The sequence below is a fragment of the Mandrillus leucophaeus genome, unplaced genomic scaffold, assembly GCF_000951045.1.
Source record: "Mandrillus leucophaeus isolate KB7577 unplaced genomic scaffold, Mleu.le_1.0 Scaffold388, whole genome shotgun sequence".
In the NCBI taxonomy this organism is placed as follows: domain Eukaryota; kingdom Metazoa; phylum Chordata; class Mammalia; order Primates; family Cercopithecidae; genus Mandrillus; species Mandrillus leucophaeus.
This window is the reverse complement of record NW_012104120.1, coordinates 1,664,813-1,684,380: the sequence shown is the minus strand read 5'-3', so window position 1 is coordinate 1,684,380 and position 19,568 is coordinate 1,664,813. Positions and strand designations below refer to the sequence as shown.

Below are 19,568 nucleotides of genomic sequence, written 5' to 3'. Positions count from 1 at the left end.
AAAAAAAAAAAAAAAAAAAAAAGCTGGCTCACTGAAAATATAAATCAAACTGTTAAACCTCTAGCCAGACTAATCAAGAAGTTCAAGACCACCCTGGCCAACATGGTGAAATCTCCACCTCTACTAAGAAATACAAAAATTAGCTAAGCACGGCGGCATATGCCTGTAATCCCAGCTACTTGGAAGGCTGAGGCAGGAGAATCATTTGAACCCAGGAGGTTGAGGTAGCAGTGAGCCAAGATCGCACCACTGCACTCCAGCCTGGGTGACAGAGTGAGATTCTGTCTCAAATAAAAAAAGAAGAAGAAGAAGAAAAAGGAGAGAAGGCACAAATTACTAATGTAACAAATGGAAGAGGGGTCATCATTACTTATCCCAAGTACATTAAAAGTACAACAAAGGAATACTATGAACAACTTGAACAAACCTGTAACTATTAAAGAAACTGAATCAATAATCTGAATAGATCTATATCTATTAAAAAATTGAATTGATAGTTATTAATTTTTTAAAACAGAAAATGCCAGGCCCGAAGTTTTACTGGTGAATTCTTCCAAACATTTAAGGAAAAAAAATGTGATACCAATTCTCTACAACCTCTTGCAGAAAATAAAAACAGAAGGAACATTTCCTGACTTATTCTAAAAGATCAGCATTATTCTAATAATAATAATAATAAAGAGATTGTAAGAAAAGAAAGCTACAGACCAGTATCTTTCATGAACATAGGTAACAAAAATCCACAACAAAATATTAGTAAATTGAATCCATTAATGTAGAAAAGGAATTATTCATCATAACCAGGTGAGATTTATCCCAGGTATACAAGGCTGGTTCTAAAATCTACTAATGTAACCCTAATCCACCACATAAACAGGCTAATGAATATAAATCAAACGGTCATATCAATGGATGCAGACAAAGCATCTAACAAAATCTAACACCACTCATGATGAAAACGCTCAGAAAACCGAGAATGGAGAAGAATTTCCTCAATTTGATTTTTTAAAAAAAATCTACTCTACTCCCCTCAAAAAACCCTCTACAGTGAACATAGTACTTAATGGTGAAAAACTAGATACTTTCCCCCTAAGAACAAGAATAAGGCAAAAACGTCTCCTCCCATCACTCCTATTCAACATCATACCTAAAGTCCTAAATACTGCACTAAGACAATAAAAGGGAAGAAAAGGCACACAGATGGAGGGGCGACAAGAAATAAAACTGTTTTTGTTCGCAGATGACATGACTGTCTACCTAGAAATTTCTGAAGAATTGAAAAAAAAGAAAAAACCCTCCTAGTTGATACAGCTGTTTCCACTGCGTGTGAGTTAACAATTCTGATACTGCTATAAGATCTACGTTGGAATTGAACAACTAAGTAAATACGTGGTGTGTGCTGGGAGGCAGGTTTCCCACTACTGGAGGAAATTTACTGGTAAGGGGAGGACCAGGAATGATCCATATGGTGATAGATTAGAGTTGAAGACACTAAGAATTCATGTTTAGCTTATACAGATACAGATGGTTACAAATATTTATGCACATATACCGATATGTAATATTAAATACTTATATGTGTCTATCTAGATATGTAGATATACAGATATTTCTAATATATGAATATATTTCTTTGCTCTATCTGCTGAGAGTACCTAAAAGAAACAACATCCCAGTAGCAACAAGCACACTTAGAACTTTGTTTCTAATACCATTTTCTAATTAAAGGAAACAGTGCTCCTTAGAGAAATGGCTGATCCCAGGACTAGGGTAGAAAACATACAAGATGAGCTGGGAGCATCCTGTAGTGCCAGAAAGAAAGTGCTCAGAAAACACCCACGCTGATGGAAGTATGTCAAAGGCACAGAAGCTAACTAAAGGAGCTCCCAGTGGCCAAATCTGAAACAATGTGAGTAGCAAAATGAAGTATTATTAGTATTGGACTGTAACACAAAGTATAAAATAAGCAACCATGAGTCCATACTGATATAAATGACTAAATAAATCACTAAATGGGAGAAAATAAAAATCTCCTGCACAGAAGGATTCCAAATATTAATAATTTATGTAGACACTTTGCCATCAAGAAGCAGGACATAACTTTCTACTCTTTAAGTGTGGGCTGTGCATGGTCACTTTTCCCAAATAGTGCAGTATGAAAAGGAGGAAAAAAGAATAACTTTACAATGGAAAAATCTGACAAACATTACTTCACCAGGTGATCAAAATCAAAACCAAGTCATAAATTATGTTAACAGTACGTACCCTTGACAGGATGTGATGAAATGATGCTTTACCTCTGTGGATTTTCCTTCTAGAAACCCATAAGGCTAGCCTAAAAATAAGAAAAACATTAGACAAATTCCAATAAAACGGTATCCCACAAAATATCTGAGCAGTCATGGTCATCAAAAAAAGGAATATCTGAGAAACTCACAGCTAAGAAATCCTAAGGAGATACGACAAAATGTAATGTGGTATCCCAGATGGGATCTTGTAAAAACAAAACAAAACAAAACAAAAACACTAGCTAAAAACTAAGAAAAGCTGAATAAGCTATGGATTTTAGTGAATAATGTACCAATAATTTTCACTAATTGTAACAAATGTGCCATGCAAACATATGATGTTAATTATAGGAGAAACTGGGTGTGGGGTATATAGAAACTATAGTATATACTCAATTTTTCTGTAAAACCAAAACTTCTATAAATGAAGACTATTTTAAAAAGAATGACTGAAATGATCATAAAACTTTTGAAAAATCAAAAATCCCTGTGACACAGAGAGAGTGAAAGTTATGTGCCACTTTTTGGAGATGACTACTAACCAATTTTCAAAACCGGTATGTTAAAAAGTTGGTATGTTAAAGAGAAATAAAAATTTATCTCATCTTGTTAGGAAGAACTGTAGTTCAATCCTAGTTGACAAGGGGGAAAGGTCTTCTTAACAAAGGAAAGCTGGTTAATATTAATAGATCAAGAAGGATGATAGGTGGGAGGTCCAGGTGGGCAGATCACTTGAGGTCAGGAGTTTGAGACCAGCCTGGCCATTATGGTGAAACCCTGTCTCTACTAAAAATATGAAAATTAGCCACGCGTGGTGGCATGTGCCTGTAGTCCCAGCTACTCGGGAGGCAGAGGTGACAGAATCGCTTGAACCCAGGAGGTGGAGGTTGCAGTGACCAGAGATGGTGCTACTGCACTCCAGCCTGGGTGACAGAGCGAGACTCTGTCTGAAAAAAATAAAAATAAAAACAAAAAAGAAGGATGATAGGGTTAGAAAAACAAAAAACAAAAACAAAAAAACACCATTTGCAAGCCCAAATGAAACAACCGATTCAAAGCTCACCAAAAGACTCTAAACACATAGGCTGCTGGAAAACAGAATATTCACAGGGAACCAAAATGTCATCTCACTGATCCACTGCTGATTGTCAAGGGAAAACCCATCGTTATAATGGATAGATCTGGTGAATACCATCTTAACACCAAATGATCACACTTTAGGCAAACCACCTGATGCCTGTGTTATGAGTCAATATAATGTACACAGGAATAACTAAGCCAAAAAAACTAAATATAATCCAGCCTTTAGACTCAATCTTCTACTTTAGGAAACACAGTGGGAATAGAGATACAAGTTAATTGCTACAAGAAAACAATCAGACAAATCCAAAATATGGGAAACATTCTATGACAAATGGCCTGGTCTCTTCAAGAAGCCAGTATCATAAGTGTAAAAAACAAAAAAATAGAAAACAGGACAATTGTAGTATGTTAAAAGTGACTAAAGCAACAACAATCAAATGTAGTTCATAAACTGATTCAATATTGGTTTGAAAAAGTTGACCTTTTTGGAGAAGAGGGGCAGAACAAGATGGAAGAATAGGACTCCCCAGTGATTGCCCCTAACAGAAACATCAATGTGAACACTATCCATGCACGAAAACATCTTCACAAGAGCTAAGGAAATAAGGTGAGAAATCACAGTATCTGATTGCAGCACAAACTGACCTTTTGGGGGAATAATTAGCAAAACTTGAATATGAACTAGATATTAAGGGCTTAAGTATGACATATGTAACAGAATGTGTTTACCTTTAGGAGAGACATAAACAAATACGACAAAAAAGTTAACAACTACAATATCCAAATGAAGTATACAGGTGTTTACCATAATATTCTTTCAATGTGTATGTCTGAACATTCTTCAGTTGGGAGTGATATGAGAGAATGAAGTCACTTTAAAATGTGGGTGAGGACGGTGGCCAAAATGTTCAGTTTTAAGGAACCAAAAAACAGTAATAGCCGATTCTACTGACAGGTGTAACAAAGAAACACACTGATCTTAAACCAGGTTCCTATGACACATATACTGGAAGACGGAGCCAAAAAAGAGAGGGCATCACTTTACCAAACAATTCCTATCCTCAAAGTTTAAAATATTAACCAAAACTCTGCTGATAAAACCTTCTGAAATACACCCAGTATCTATCATTTTCTCAAGGGCTATTAAAGATATATCATTTTTCCTCAATTATAATGATTAAGATGGATGGAAAACTTTGTAATTTTGAAATTTAAGAAGTATGGGAATAGCTTAGAGAATCAAAAACAAAAACTCTTTAAGACCTTACATTTATTTTCATACACAGATGAAGATGGCATCCTAAATCAAAATCAGTATCATTTTGTATCTCTCATATAAATAATGGGTTCCATAAAATTACATTTGTTCTGCAATCCCTTACATACTAGTGGTTGGGCAGATTTATACTGCTATAAACACAACCGTAAGTCCAGCCCCAAAGTTGACTCCTTCAATTAATGACTCAGTATCCTAGGGTTTCTCTGCGAAATTTTAAAATTTTATTCAACATGACTAAGTAGATACTTCTCAAAGCCACCCCCATAATACCTAGATTCCACAGTCTTTTAATTATGACAATTTCATTACAACAAATATCTCAGCTCCTTTTATACATGACTGCCCTTTTACACTCCTAATAGACATGAAAATGTTACCCTATATCTTTATCTTTTCTAAACTTTGCAAAAATATCTAGTTTTTTCTGCCATTTTCCCCTCCCATTTCTATTTCCAAGGCGATTTCCCCCTTTTCTAATAATTCCTATAATCTGTAGAAACTGGTACCCAAAATCTTACCCCTAGGAAAAACTGAAATCACATATACTACAATTTCAAATAGAGAATCTTATGACATAAACCTTGATCAACCTAACAAATCATTTTCCTTAAAATGGTGAACTAGATAATTCAAATCAATTATCTTACTGGGAGCAACTAGAAAAACTGGACACCTGCTCAAGTCCCCAGTAAAAAATATTTTAAAAATCAAAACCAAAAAACCTGTTTGAGGGCATCAGAGTGCCAAGGTAGTGAAAAAGCATGAAGACCAAGATCTAGTAGAATAAGGAAAAGCTCATAAGGGAGCCTGGCATCTGGGGTCGTTTTTCCTCCTGATGGGATCTGCTAATTCCAAAGAGGTGGCTGAGAAGCTGAGCTTGAACTTGCAACAGATTTACACGACTAGAAATGATTAAATATTGGAGTTAAGGGTTCAAGAAAGTGTGGGGGTGGGGGCGTGTGGGGCTGATAACACCCCTGGCTTTATGCTAGGACTCCAAGGGGTCATATCCCAGAAGTAAATAAAACAAAATAGACCAGCCTTCGTAGACTCTGGAACCCAGTTTTGAAACATTATAGTCTCTGACTGGATTAAGATGATCCAGGATTGCTAGTGCCACTAGCTTGCCTCCTGCCAAAAGTCAACAAAAATCCTCTCTAGAAGGAGACAGCATCATTCCCAAACCTTAAATTATCTATATAATTTTTATTACATAACGTCTTAAGTTATCCAACACAGACATGCTTAATATATTCAAAAAAGATTTTTGGTTTTTTTTTTTGAGAATCATGAAAGACTGGCGCAGTACAAAACTCTGCTAACTTCAAAATTTCAAATACTTTACTTCATAATCCTTACGTTCATCTCCGATGAATTCTTTAGGAATTCCCACAGCTGTTCTACGCCCTCCTTACTGCCCTTCAGTCCCCATGCACTTGAAAACTTCACGTACTAAAGTAAGAAAAATCAGTCATCCAATCTAAAAGGAGTTCATACACTCACAGACGACCCTCTAACCTGTCTTCTCTGTATATTACCTGAGAGGGAACATACTCCACTAAGTTGCCACAAGAGAGTGAACTCTACTGGGGAGACACCATAGGTTTTCCAACATTTTACAACATAATCCATTACACACACACCTCTGTGTGTATCTCTATAAATATACTCACACATCTATGGGAAACACAACTTTCAAAAAATTCTGAACTACAGTAATCAACACACTGTGGGAACATAAGCATAGACACATAGATCAATGGAATAGAACTCAGAGTCCAGAAATAAATCTGCCTTTTTTTCAAGAATGCCCAAGACAATTTGGTAAGAAAGAATAGCATTTTCAACAAATGGAGCTAGGAGTACTGCATGTCTACAAGCAAAAGAATGACCTCATATACGTTCCTCATACCGTACACCATAAAATTAACTCAACATGGATCACAGACCTAAATGTAAGAGCTAAAACTATAAAACTCAGAAAAAAACACAGAAGTTGTCTTCATGACCTTGAGTTAAGCATTGGCGTCTTATAAAATATTCCAAAAGCACAAGGGAAAAACAAATACGTTGTATTTCTTCATTGAAATTAAAACTTTTTGTGCTACAAATGATGCCATCAAGAAAGTAAAAAGACTACCTCCAAAACAGGAGAAAATATTTATAAACCATACATCTGTTAAGCAACTTATATCTCTAATATATAAAGAACTCTTTGGCCAGGCGAGGAAGCTCATGTTTGTAATCTCAGCACTTTTTGAGGCCAAGGTGGGAGCATCACTTGAGCCCAGGAGTTAGAGCATCTGGGCAGCACAGTGAGACTCCATCTCTACAAAAAAAAATTAAAAATTAGCAGGGCACACCTGTGGTCCTAGCTACTTGTGAGGCTGGGGAGGGAGGATCACTTGAGGTAAAATTTTTTGTACTAAAAATACAAAAAAATTAGCCAGGACTAATGGCAGGCACCTGTAATCTCAGCTACTCAGGAGGCTAAGGCAGGAGAATTTCTTGAACCTGGGAGGCTGAAGTGAGCCAAGATCACACCACTGCACTCTAGCCTGGGCGATAGAGCAAGACGTCACCTCAAAAAAAATAAAAAAGAGATAGCCAGAATGAGCAAAACTACAAAGAAGAAAGTAGGTTAAGTGGCTGTTTAGGGCCAGGGAGAGTGGTGTATGTGCGTTTGAAGAAATGGGGAGTGACTGCTAGTGAGTATGAGGTTACTTTCTGGGGCGACAAACATGTTCTAGAGTTAGGTTGTGATGATGGTTCCATTATTCCAGGAATATACTAAAAAAGCTTTGAGCTGTGTATTTCAAATAGATAACTATAATGGTATGTGAATTATACCCCAATAAAACTGTTAAAAAATTCTTAGTCCCTTATTATACATGACACGCTATGGTATTTTCTACTTCATTTCTTTTAAAAACATAACAGAAGCTGTGATCTCCTAAATTCATTCTATAACCTACTAATGGGTCATGACTAACATTTGAAAGCACTGCCATAGAGTCCTACCTACAACACTAAAACTTACAACCACCGTCTCCTGTATCAGGACTAATCCCCTCATACCTCACATCCCTGCTGATGGTCACCAGAAAATGTCCAGTTCTCCCTGGTTATCTATTATTCCCTGAATTCTCACTGCCATACTGCTGTGTACGTCCTCCATTTGACTCAATTCTTCATCCTCCTAATTCCTTTACTTGGCCTTCTGAAATTCCCAATTTGTGACAAGCAAACTCAGCCTGTTACACTACCTTTATCCTTTCTTGTCATTGTCTATCCTCCCTCCAATTCTTCCTTATTCAGTGAGGACATGACAACTGGTTTACAGTATGTACCCTTACTCCCCTCACTAGTTGCTGATTTCACCACGCATGCAGACTGACCCTTTTTTAATACCTCAGACTTTTAACTCATTGGCCTCCTCACATTCCGGACTTGTCTCTGAATTCCAACTCTGCAGCCCACACCCAAGGTCATCCTGAGCATCAATAATGTCAATAATTATCATACTTGTGAAATCTCTCTTTCAGATATCCCACTCTGACCATGGCATTCAATCCTTCAAATTAACTTACTCAAACCCTGTGGCCAGTTACATACTCAACCACTACCCCACAATAAGCATTCTAGTTAAAAGGCCCTTATTTCCCTTGTCCCCTTTTCCTTCTTTTGCACTGATCTGGTGTGATGGTTAGCTGTAAGTATCAATTTGGCTAGGCTGTAGTACCCAGTTATTCAAACAATTATGTAGTTGCTGTGAAGGTATTTTGTAGATGTGATTAATATCTACAAACAGTCAAGTTTAAGTACCAGAGCTTATCCTTGATACCGTGGGTAGGCCTCATCCAATCACTTGATAAGGCTTTAATAGCAAAAACAAATTTCCCTGAGAAAAACAAAATTCTGCCTCAAGGCTGCAGTATTAACTCCTGACCAAGAATTTCCTGCCTGTCCTACAGATTTCAGACTTGCCAGCCCTCACAAAAACAAATGCCTTAAAATCTCAGTCTATCTATCTATAACTCAGATTGGTTTTGTTTCTCTGGAGAACTCTACTACACCTGGCAAAATCTCACCCTGGGTAAATCCAACCACCTGCCTTATCTGTGCCTGTAACTAATCAGCTCAATAATGCTGGGGGGGGGGGGGGGGGTGGTCACAAAACCAGGTTGACTGATATCACTTTAACTTCAAGATTTTAAACCTTAAATGAACAATCAATACTTCTTGACAAACTGCTTCAAACTCCTCACACTCCCATCCCTTTCTGCCCGTATGAATCTCATGCTTCACTGAGCAAACCAACCACAAGAGAAGATGAAAACCAGGAGAACAAGTCTTCATCTTCCAACTTCCAAACTTCCTTACAAGGGCACACTTTTCCACATTTCCTCCTGTTAGATGGAAAAGATTTCTCCTCTAATGAGGGCCAAACTCTCTACCTGTACTCTGCATCCCCTTTCCTACATACAGCAATGCCATTTTCACTCAATTTCTGAGCCTCACAATTTCCTTTATCTACCAACCCATTTCTTTGTTCACTTTAGAGCTAATCTTAAAAGAGTGGTCTACACCCACTGTGTCAGCACTTGCTCATATCTCACTCTTTTTCAAAGGGTTTCATTCAGGAGCTAGGTGTGGTGGCTCACGTCTATAATCCCAGCAATTTGGGAGGCTGAGGTGGGAAGATCACATGAGGCCAGGAGTTTGAGACCAGCCTGGGCAACACAGTGAGACTCCATCTTTACAAAAAACTTAAAAATTAGCCAGCCGAGTCCCAGCTACTTGGGAGGCTGAGACAGGAAGATCCACTTGAGCCCAGGAGTTTAAGGCTGCAATAAGCTATGATCACACCACTGCACTCCAGCCTGGGCAACAGAGGGAGATGGTCTTTTAAAAAAAAAAAAAAAAAATCATTCATTGCTTTTTAACCATCTTCAACTTGGCTTCTTTCTTCCTACTTTAATAAAATCGTCAAACAAGATCACCAACAACTTCCCATATAATCTCTCTATGCCTGTTTTCCTCATGTATAAAATGGGCCTAACAGTGCCCACCTTGTAGGGTTGCTGTGTGATGTTTAAATAATTTAACATACATAAAGCACAAGAATAGTGGCTGATACATGATAGGCACCAAATAGGGTATGTATTAGTTCTTATACTATTAGGATAGTCTGGATTCTTGTTTTCCCAAGGTTCTAACTTTTTGTTTCTAGTTACTTAACAATGTATGGGTCCTTGAGCAGAAAACCCCCTCAGCTTTTTGGTGGGAGCAGAGGAAGGGAAGAAGAGACAGAAAATAAACTATTTAATCCCCATTAAGCAATGAGATCTCTACTGAAGTTCAGCTAAGTATCTAACTACCATATAATTTTATAAGGATGAGCAATCTGCCTCAAACCCAGTCGCCAAATCAAACTCACTCTTTGCACTCTCTCACTCCTGTGTTTTCCTGACTTGCTGATTTCAGCATTTTTCCAAGCTTAAGACCCTCCTGTCTATATTCATTCACTTCATACTTCTACATATATTGACCTCTGACCGTACGCTCTCTGACACCAGACTAAACTATATTTCAGGGAGCTGACTCTGGCTGCTAAGCACATAGAAAGCAGCCTATATGTATAGTCACGCCTTGCTTAAGGACGGGGATACCTTCTGAGAAACGCATCGTTAGGCAATGCCGTCACTGTGCGAACATCATGGAATGTACTTACACCAACCTAGACAGTATAACATACCTAGGCTATAATATGGTGTAGCCTATTGACCCTAGTACAGCATGTTACTGTACAGCATGTTACTGTACTGAATGTTACTGTACTGAACCTGTACAGCATGTTACTGTACTGAATACTGCAGGTGACTGTAACACAACGGGAAGTATTTGTGTATCTAAACATAGAAAAAATAGAGTAAAAATATGGTATAATTTAATGGGACCACTGTCATATATGTGTTCTGTCACTGACTGAAACCTCACCATGGGGTACATGACTGTATTATCAAATAAGACACAAGGCAGTTTAACTGCTATTACATTTGCTATCAAGTGATTGATTCCCAACTTGTCCATTTAACATTTTGAAAACCACAGTTCATTTCAAGTTACATTAACTTTAGAAAGAAAACTTCACACTACTTTAAGTATTCCCATAATCCCTCCCTAATTTCATTATTATTCATAACCTTTAAATACTCAACAGATAAACAGATATTTTGGCTCTCGTTTCACATATAATGGAGGAAAACTATAATCTTCTAAAAATCACCACTATGAATGCAATAAAAAAAATATAGCGGTATTAAAAAGTTGGGGGAGGGAGGAGGTAAAAATCAAAGGAAACAAAAAAGCTGGCATGACATATCAGAAAAATAAAAAGTTCAACTACAAAACTATTAGAAATAATAAATATTCTACAGGGGGCTTATCATTTAATATATAAAAAATATTAACTAATTTACAAAATAAAAAAGCTTTCTTATATAAAACCAGATAGAAGATAAAATGGAAAAAAAGATGCCATTTCCGGCAGGGAAAAAAAAAAAAAAACAGAAAAATTTAAATATATAAAATAGCAAAAAAAAAAAAAATTCTTTTTAATGTTTAAAAATGCTATCAGGAACCCAAAATGAGACTTCAACAAATAAAAAGGTTAAGTTTTTCCTATTCTTGGATATAGAGGTACAACATCATAAAGCTGTCACTTATTTTTTAAATACAAAGAAATCCTAACAGTAAACTGAATCCATGTAATAGAAGTCAATCACTGGGGAGCAAGGTAACTTGAAAAGGATGTACAAAACGCTTCTGGGTGATGGAAGTGTTCTGTATTTTGATCTGGGGTTGCACAAGTGTATACATAAGCAAACTTACTGGACTGTAATGCTTGTGCATCTAGCTGTACATAATTTTACCACAATAAAACAAAAAAACTGATTCCAACAGAAAGACTGGCAGAGGAGGGGTACAGACTAGACTAGATGGGTTGTTTCTAAAAGTTCATATAAAATAAACAAGATAGAAGCCAGAAAAATACTTCTGAAAAGAGAAATAAAAGGGAATTAGACCTAGCAGAAAACACAGCATATGCTACAATAATAAAAACAGGATGGCTTGGGTCCCAAACAGGCGGATGGGTCAGTGGGACCAATGGTACCAAATACACGTGGAAATTTTGTAAATGGTAAAAGTGGCATTTTAAATCAGTAAGACAAAGATGGACTATTTAATAAATGGTGTAGGGGCAACTGGATGGATATCTGGTGAAGAAAATAAAGTTGGAACTATACATAACATCCTACCATAGAATGGAAAACAGCAAATTGGGGAAAAATATTTCCAAAAAATAGCATGGAGCCAATCTGTAAAATTAATCCTACAAATCTAGGAAAATGAGCAACAAAGCAATAGAAAAGTACGCAAAGACAAGGACAGTTCAAAATAAAGAAAATACAAACAGTCCTTAAAAGACGAAAGATGTTTAAGGGTAACAAGAAGCAGGCATCCTTACACAGTGCTAGTGGAATGGAAGTTGGACAACCTCTACAGGCTTCACTTCAGCAATACATAAAATTACAAATGCATATACACTGGCCTAGGAACTCCACCTCTGGAAATTTATCCTATGCATTTAAGTGCAACATGATGTATGCACAAGGTAATCCACTGCACCATGGTTTTTGATAGCAAAAGTCTGAAAACTACCTAAATATGCATCAAAAAGGAGTTAAATGGTACACCAGTATAATGATGTTATAGACTGTCTGTGTCCCTCCAAATTCATATGTTGAAGCCCTACCCTCCAACTTGATAGTATTTGGAGGAGAAACCTTTAGGAGGTAACTAAGCTTCTCATGTATTAGGTCATGAGGGTGGAGTCCCCATGATAGGATGAGGAACAAACTAGAGTTCTTAGGGGCCATGTGAGGATACATCCAGAAACCAGCCACCTGTAAAGCCAGGAATAGGGCCCTCAACAGAGAACCAAATTGGTTAAGTAGCCTAATCTTGAACTTCCCAACTTCCAGAACTGTGAGAAATAAATTTCTGTTGTTTAAACCACTCAATCTACGGTATTTTGATATAGCACCCCAAACAGAGTAACACAAATGGAATACCACAAAGATGTTAAAAAAGATGTTAAAATACCACAAAGATGTTAAAAAAAGCATGCTATTTACATACTGATATGACTGATATAAAATAATATCTCAGCTATATTAAAACAAAAAAGCAGGCCACGTGCGGTGGCTCATACCCATAATCCCAGCACTTTGGAGGCCAAGGCAAGTGGATCACCTGTAATCCCAGCTACTCAGGAGGCTGAGGGAGGAGAATCACTTGAACCTGGGAGGCAGAGGTGGCAGTGAGCCGAGACTGCGCCACTGCACTCCAGCCTGGGCAACAAGAGTGAGAATCCGTCTCAAAAAACAAACCAACAAGCAAAAAACAAAAAATCAAAGGGCGGTACATATTGCATCCATCAACTTAGATTAAATAAAAAGGGAGGAAGCAGAGCAAAGGCTACACAGTACTGTATATATGTATGATACCTATCCTTCATTGGCAAAGCCAAAATCCATAAAGCTGTGAAAAATACATTTTTAAAATAAGTTTAGTACAAACATATTTGGTAGCAAAACTTGACGAGATGTAGCATAAGATTTTATAATCTTTATTCACCCCACTTGTATTTGTTATGCTTTTATAAAAATATTAACATCTTTGATTATTTCTGGGTTTTTTATTTTTTTTTATTTTTTGAGAGAGTCTCACCTCTGCCGCCCAGGCCGGAGTGTAGTGGCACGATCTCGGCTCACTGCAACCTCCACCTTCCAGACTGAAGTGATTCTCCTGCCTCAGCCTCCTGAATAGCTGGGATTACAGGCGCGTGCTACCACGCCCAGCTAATTTTTGTACTTTTAGTATAGATGTAGTTTCACTATGTTGGCCAAGTTGGTCTCAAACTCCTGACCTCAGGTGATCCACCCGCCTCAGCCTCCCAAAGTGCTGGGACTACAGGCGTGAGCCACCACGCCTGGCCTATGTCTGAATTTTTTACAGAAATGCTAATGTGTTTAATTACGAGGCTACAACCTCTTACTAGGGATTTTGGATAATATGGTAGATGCGCTATCTTATCTTCCTACAATTGCAAAAAAAGAAGCCTTCATTCTAAAATACAACTGGACCAAGGATTCTGAACAAAGGATTACACACTTACACACACATAAACTATCTTTGGAAGTATTCACAGGAAATTTAAGTTTCCAGGTAGAAGAACTAGGTGGCTACACACAGTAGAAAAGGAGATTCTTTATCTTTTTAAATCTTTGGAATTTTGAGTCAAAGTGAATTAATTACTACTTAGTCAAAATACAAAATGTAAACAAAGTAAAACATTAAGACTTTTAAATTCTCAATAGTAACAGACAAACCTAGATACTTGGGTTTTTGTTTGTTTTAACTGAAAAGTGACCCTTTCTCAGGTCACAGAGAAATCCACACAGCAGGAGCTTTTCTTTATCTTACCTTTGGTTGACCCAATGGCATCTGAAAGTAAAGAGAGTCATCCTTTCTGGAATAAGTCAGAAAATGGTGATTTTTCTACCCAATTAATGACTTTTAGGAAATAGCATCTTATCAATGTTTTTGATGTTTCCTGCCGAGCAAAGCAAGTACTTGTATGTGGCTGTTTTTCGTTTCTAGTGTCCCCAGAAATATGGTAGGTGGCGGGCTTGAGTCTCTCAGCACCGAGAAGCAGTAATGGAGGCCTACACTTCTCAATACTGGAGAGAGACTTTAAAAAGTGTTTCAAGTACAGATCTAGCCTTACATCGTAACAGCTCCAATACAAAGGAGATTGAGAACTCTGGTTAGTACCTGAATAGCATCTTTTCTACTGTCAGCTTTTCATATTTTTCATATACTTATTTTGATACCCTGTTGTATTCCAGAATGAATTAATAAGGTTTGTCTTTTCTTATGATTTGGATTTTGACTAATGTGCACCACACTCTCAACTTAAACCAGGAATCAGAAAAGATACCTTGCTTTCTGAGGTTTATCGAGTGAGTACAAAGGCACGGCAAGAGACACAAGGTTTGGAAGGTCCCAAATGCCCCAATGACAAAAGAAATTCCTAATGAAATGACTAACAATATTTGCTTCCTTGTGTTAGGACATAAATGTGCTTACGTTAATCCTTATCTTCTATCAAATTATACTCGGCTCACTGAGGGCAGAAACTGACTTCTATTTCCTTTGGCTCCCACATCATCGAATACCTGGATTGGTATAATGCAATGCTCAGTAAATATTGCCGAAGTAAAAACCAGTGTCATCTCATAGTAGAGTAGATGCTCTCAAGAAGGAACAAGAAATTTGATCTACCATTATAACCATACAAACGCTAAACAGAAGACTTAGAAAAACACAGAAAATACAGAAAAGATAATATTTCTAAGTAGTACTAATAAATAATCTCCCTCATTTTTTAAGAGGCCTCCATGCCTCAATGAATTGTTGTGGTTACCAGGTCTCTGACAAATTTGCAATCTTCGCAGAATCAAAGATCCCAATAACACTAAATTTAAAAGATGTGACAGCATTCCATTTTCTTCAAATGTGTCACATGATAAAGCTATTCGTAGTTCCTAAATTCTCATTCCTTTAGATGTCTATAATAAACCTAGGAAAGCGTAGGCAATTTTCTGCTGTGGGAAAAGACAAAAAATCGTGAAAGTGGCAAATATGTTCCCTTCAATATATGCTTCTGGAACATTTCCAAATTTTAAGATAGAGAGGATTACTGGTCCAAATGTTAATATAAATCATCTCAGTCAATTCAGATTATATGAGACGATCGAATTTTAGATAAACCCCCAGAGATGCAGAGTGAAACAAATGGCATATTCTGGAGAATTAGAATGGACACTGTGCATTAAACTGGTTTGACATTTACTTGGCATTTTATGTTTGTTCAAAGTTAAAAATAAGTGATAACAATAGCAAAAACTACCTGAATACTTATATCTACCATTCCAGGCACCATACCAGTACCAGGCACTTTACATGCAGCACCTTATTTAAACCTCACAGACCTATGAGGTTATGTGTTATTATTATTCTCATTTGACAGACAATAAAACAGGCCCAAATATGTTATATAACCTGAACGAGCCTATACCACAGTTAGATTGGAGCACGATTAGAACTCAGGCTGACCTTAAAACCCACACTAGCAATCACTATAAGGTTTGGGTTCCTTAACTTTCTAAAGAATGGCAGATTTTAACTAAATCTGAAATACAATAAAGGGTAACAGCAAACACAGGCATGTCTTGTATTTGTGATATAACCCCCCTCCAAGAAAAAGAACGGAAGCTACTAAGTTTTCCAAAAAGGTGTCTCTCCTGTCTCTCTCTCTCTCTCCCCCACCACACACACATACATACACACACATACACACACACACACACACAATTTTAAAAACTGGATTTCAGTGAAATTTGGCTTGCACAGAGATGTGAAGTAGGCTTTTGTTTGGCAGGAGCCCTTTCATATACCTTTTAAAAGAGCATAAATTCACTGTTCAGAGATGCCTTAAGTCTCATCCCTGACTATAAGCTTCCTGAGGATAATGAACTCTTCATTTTATGTCTTCCACAAAATCTCTGAGAGCATAGGGTCTCATGAGAAGGCATAATGCTGTGGAATAAATAAAAATCTACCTTTCCAAGAATCTCCAGCTTATGGCGAAGTCTTCCATTTGCTTTCTAAGTCTGGATATTAAAGAAAAAATTTAACTCAACACTTTTTTTGGCTTCTGAAAATTACAAAATTCTAACTTTGACTACTGTTCTTAACTTGGGCTTCTGATTATCACCCAAGAAGGGCTCTTTTTGTCCTAGTATGTTTTCTCTAGAACCACCTATCTGAGGAACAAGCCTTCTATAAAAAAAAGTTCTGACAGCCTGAGTTTATAGTTTTAAAGCCAAAACCATTAAGGCACTTGCCTAAAGCTCCAGAACTTGTTGATGACAAAGTCCAGATGGCAGAACTGAGAAATGAACCTAGGTCTGATTCCTGGATTGCTCTAGCTCCACCTATTGACCTGAATGACAGGGTAACTCATTTCAATACTTCTGTCACCTTTCAGTCAAATCATTTCTGAAATCAAAGTTCAACTTAACCTGCATTAAGAGTAAAAATGCAAGGCTTCTAAATGTTCAGGTAAAGAGCATATGATGAAGACAATCAGCATCACAGTTCACTGACATAGGCAAATGATTCATATATAAAGCTATGCGGTTATAATGACTTCCTTGGACTACGTGAATCAGAAAGGCTACTACCCATACCATTGACTTGACCAGAGACCTCTAGAGCGCTGGAATCCTAATGTCAGACATTATTTTGTATTTCTACTCGTGCAACAAAGCATCTCAACCATGTAGATGACTCAAATATGTCAAAATTCAACCCGCTGGCAAAGCTGACCAACAAGAAGCAGGCTCCTATTCAACAACCTCTTAGCACTAGGATAGTTGGGGACTAGTCATTTAACAACAAATTACTTCAAGTTGTTTCACTGAACATCTCATCCTCCCAAGGTCACTTCGATAATATCAGGCATGTAGCAAATACTTAAGATTCTAACCACATTAATTTGTGTACAATGTATTCTTGCACTAACTTCCTTTCCAAATGGCATTTCCCCCGATCTAAAGGAGTGTGAAGGATATAGTTTCCTATTCTGCCAGGACAGGACACTTAAAAGGAGCCCTTTTCATACTTATTAAAGCAATATATTTACTAACAGAATCGATGCTATATCTCTTACTTTAAAGCATAATTTGAAGTGAAATTCAGAGTGACTGCTAATGAATATGGTGTTTCTTCTTGGGGTGATGACAATGTTCTGGAATTGGTGATAGTGATCAATGCACAACATTGTGAATATACTAAAAACCACTGAAATATATACACTCTAACAGGTGAATTTCATGTCAATTAAATTTCAATAAAGCTATTTTTAAAAACCAATAATTTGGAAAACAAAATAACACAACTCTGGTTCTTTACATAGGCTGACTGTGAGCTACTGCCAAAGGATTGTCAGTAACCCCTACTAGAATCTGACATACCTTAACTAGGTAAAGCAATAAAACGTTGGTATCTCAAAGGTTTTCATCCCTCATCTTAAAAAAGTATCATTTTCTTATTTCTTCATTTCCACTTTACAGCAAATAATAAGAAGCTCATTAATTAGCTCACTCTTTTCGTATTCTTTCAAATCCAAAACAAACGCTAAACTGTTCAGGGAGTGGAAAAGAGCTTTAACTTGGATAAATGAATTATTTTGAGTTTTAGGATCATATTTTGTACCAATGTGTTAACACAAGTTAGAACTTAAAACCAAACATTTCAAGTAAACATTTCCAAAATACTAGAAATATTTCTAATAAAACATTTATGTGGCTTTGTCCTCAATTTTTCACAAAATGAGTCACCAAAAACCTTTCAAATAATATTCACAAAATTGTAAATGCAATCATTTTAGACCCCTACTGAAATACCAGTTTATGTGTGCCTGTGTGTGCATTACGTACATACACACACAGACACACATAAACTAGTACATACACAGAAACACACACCCCACAACCTACTTTAGTTTATTAATCATATTAAAAAAACATTTAGACAAGATTTTATTTTAGGACAGTGAATGACCTACACGTGATTCAAAAGCCCATGTCATCATAATAGATAATGTACATGAACTGATCATTTAGCCATCTGAAGCCACAGTTGCATGAAGCTTCCAAAACTTTATGGAGAACATTACAGTTTTTTTTTAAGGCTTGAATTTAAATATTATCAATTACAAAGAGCTTTTCATCAATCCGACTTTTATTGAACACTTACTATATTCCAGGCTAGGTGGTGGAGAAACAGATGCAAGACAGGCCTGCCCTCAAGGAAGTCCCATTTTGATTGCTTGCTTTTGTCAGGCACAGCACTAAACATGTTCACTTAGAGCATCTGACCTCCTAGGTTTAACGTTAACCACAGCAGGGGAATCTGAGGTAACCATTACAAATGACTGTAAGGCTGCAAGACTGGAAAAAATAAAATTTAGAAATAAACAAAAGCTGTTGTATATTTAGACCAAATCTAATTCTACTTCCTAACATTACACTTGAATTTCCAGATATACTGCTTAAAAAATGACCCAGAACATAACCATACCTTCCTTAACAGACATCTCTTATGTAATTGTCTCATTTAAAGGTCCATCTATTATACTTCAAAGCATCCTCTTCCATGAAAGGATACCTTCCTTTACCTTCAAACCAAACCTCTTCATCTGGGTACGGTACCGAACAGTTGCTGAATGAATGAATGAATGAAAAAACATGTTCTAATTGCCAAAGAGGTATTTGCTGGATGCCTATCTCAAAACACAATGGACTGACGGACCAGAATTCTACTGGACAGATCGCTGAATTTCAGAGGTAAAAACGGTAATCACTGGACAATGCCATGTAGTTAACATGTTATTAAATTCGCAATAAAGACCAGGCGGGGAACTTTCAGAAATAAAAACGGAAAGTGTTCATCAGGGTACTTTAAAATGGACTTGGTTCTACCATCTCTGAATCCGGAACACAAATGCGAGACAAAGAGATGGGAGGGTGGGGTGAAAAAGTCAAAAGGTCACCACCGAGTGACCCTCAAGAGAAATGTGCGCTGACCACCGAAGCTCGGGCCAAGCTGGATGGACACCTACCACCCGAACCACGGGCCTGGGTTGTGCCTCGCAGCCCAGAGCTGCAGGCCATCCCAGCCCTTTTCAGCGCTGCTGCCTGCCTTCGCCCAGAACCTGAGCA

At 37.2% G+C, this 19,568-nt stretch overlaps 1 protein-coding gene across 1 annotated transcript in view; it reads right to left on the bottom strand.

Annotated features, from left to right (window-relative positions):
- The window catches only part of MAPK8 (mitogen-activated protein kinase 8), a 133,597-nt gene extending 114,794 nt beyond the window's left edge, over positions 1-18,803 (bottom strand). Inside the window, exon 1 of the mRNA XM_011990938.1 lies at positions 18,604-18,803. The gene's annotated coding sequence lies outside the window, so the exon portion shown is untranslated. The remainder of the gene's footprint in view (positions 1-18,603) is intronic.
- Between the last annotated feature and the right edge of the window lie 765 nt (positions 18,804-19,568).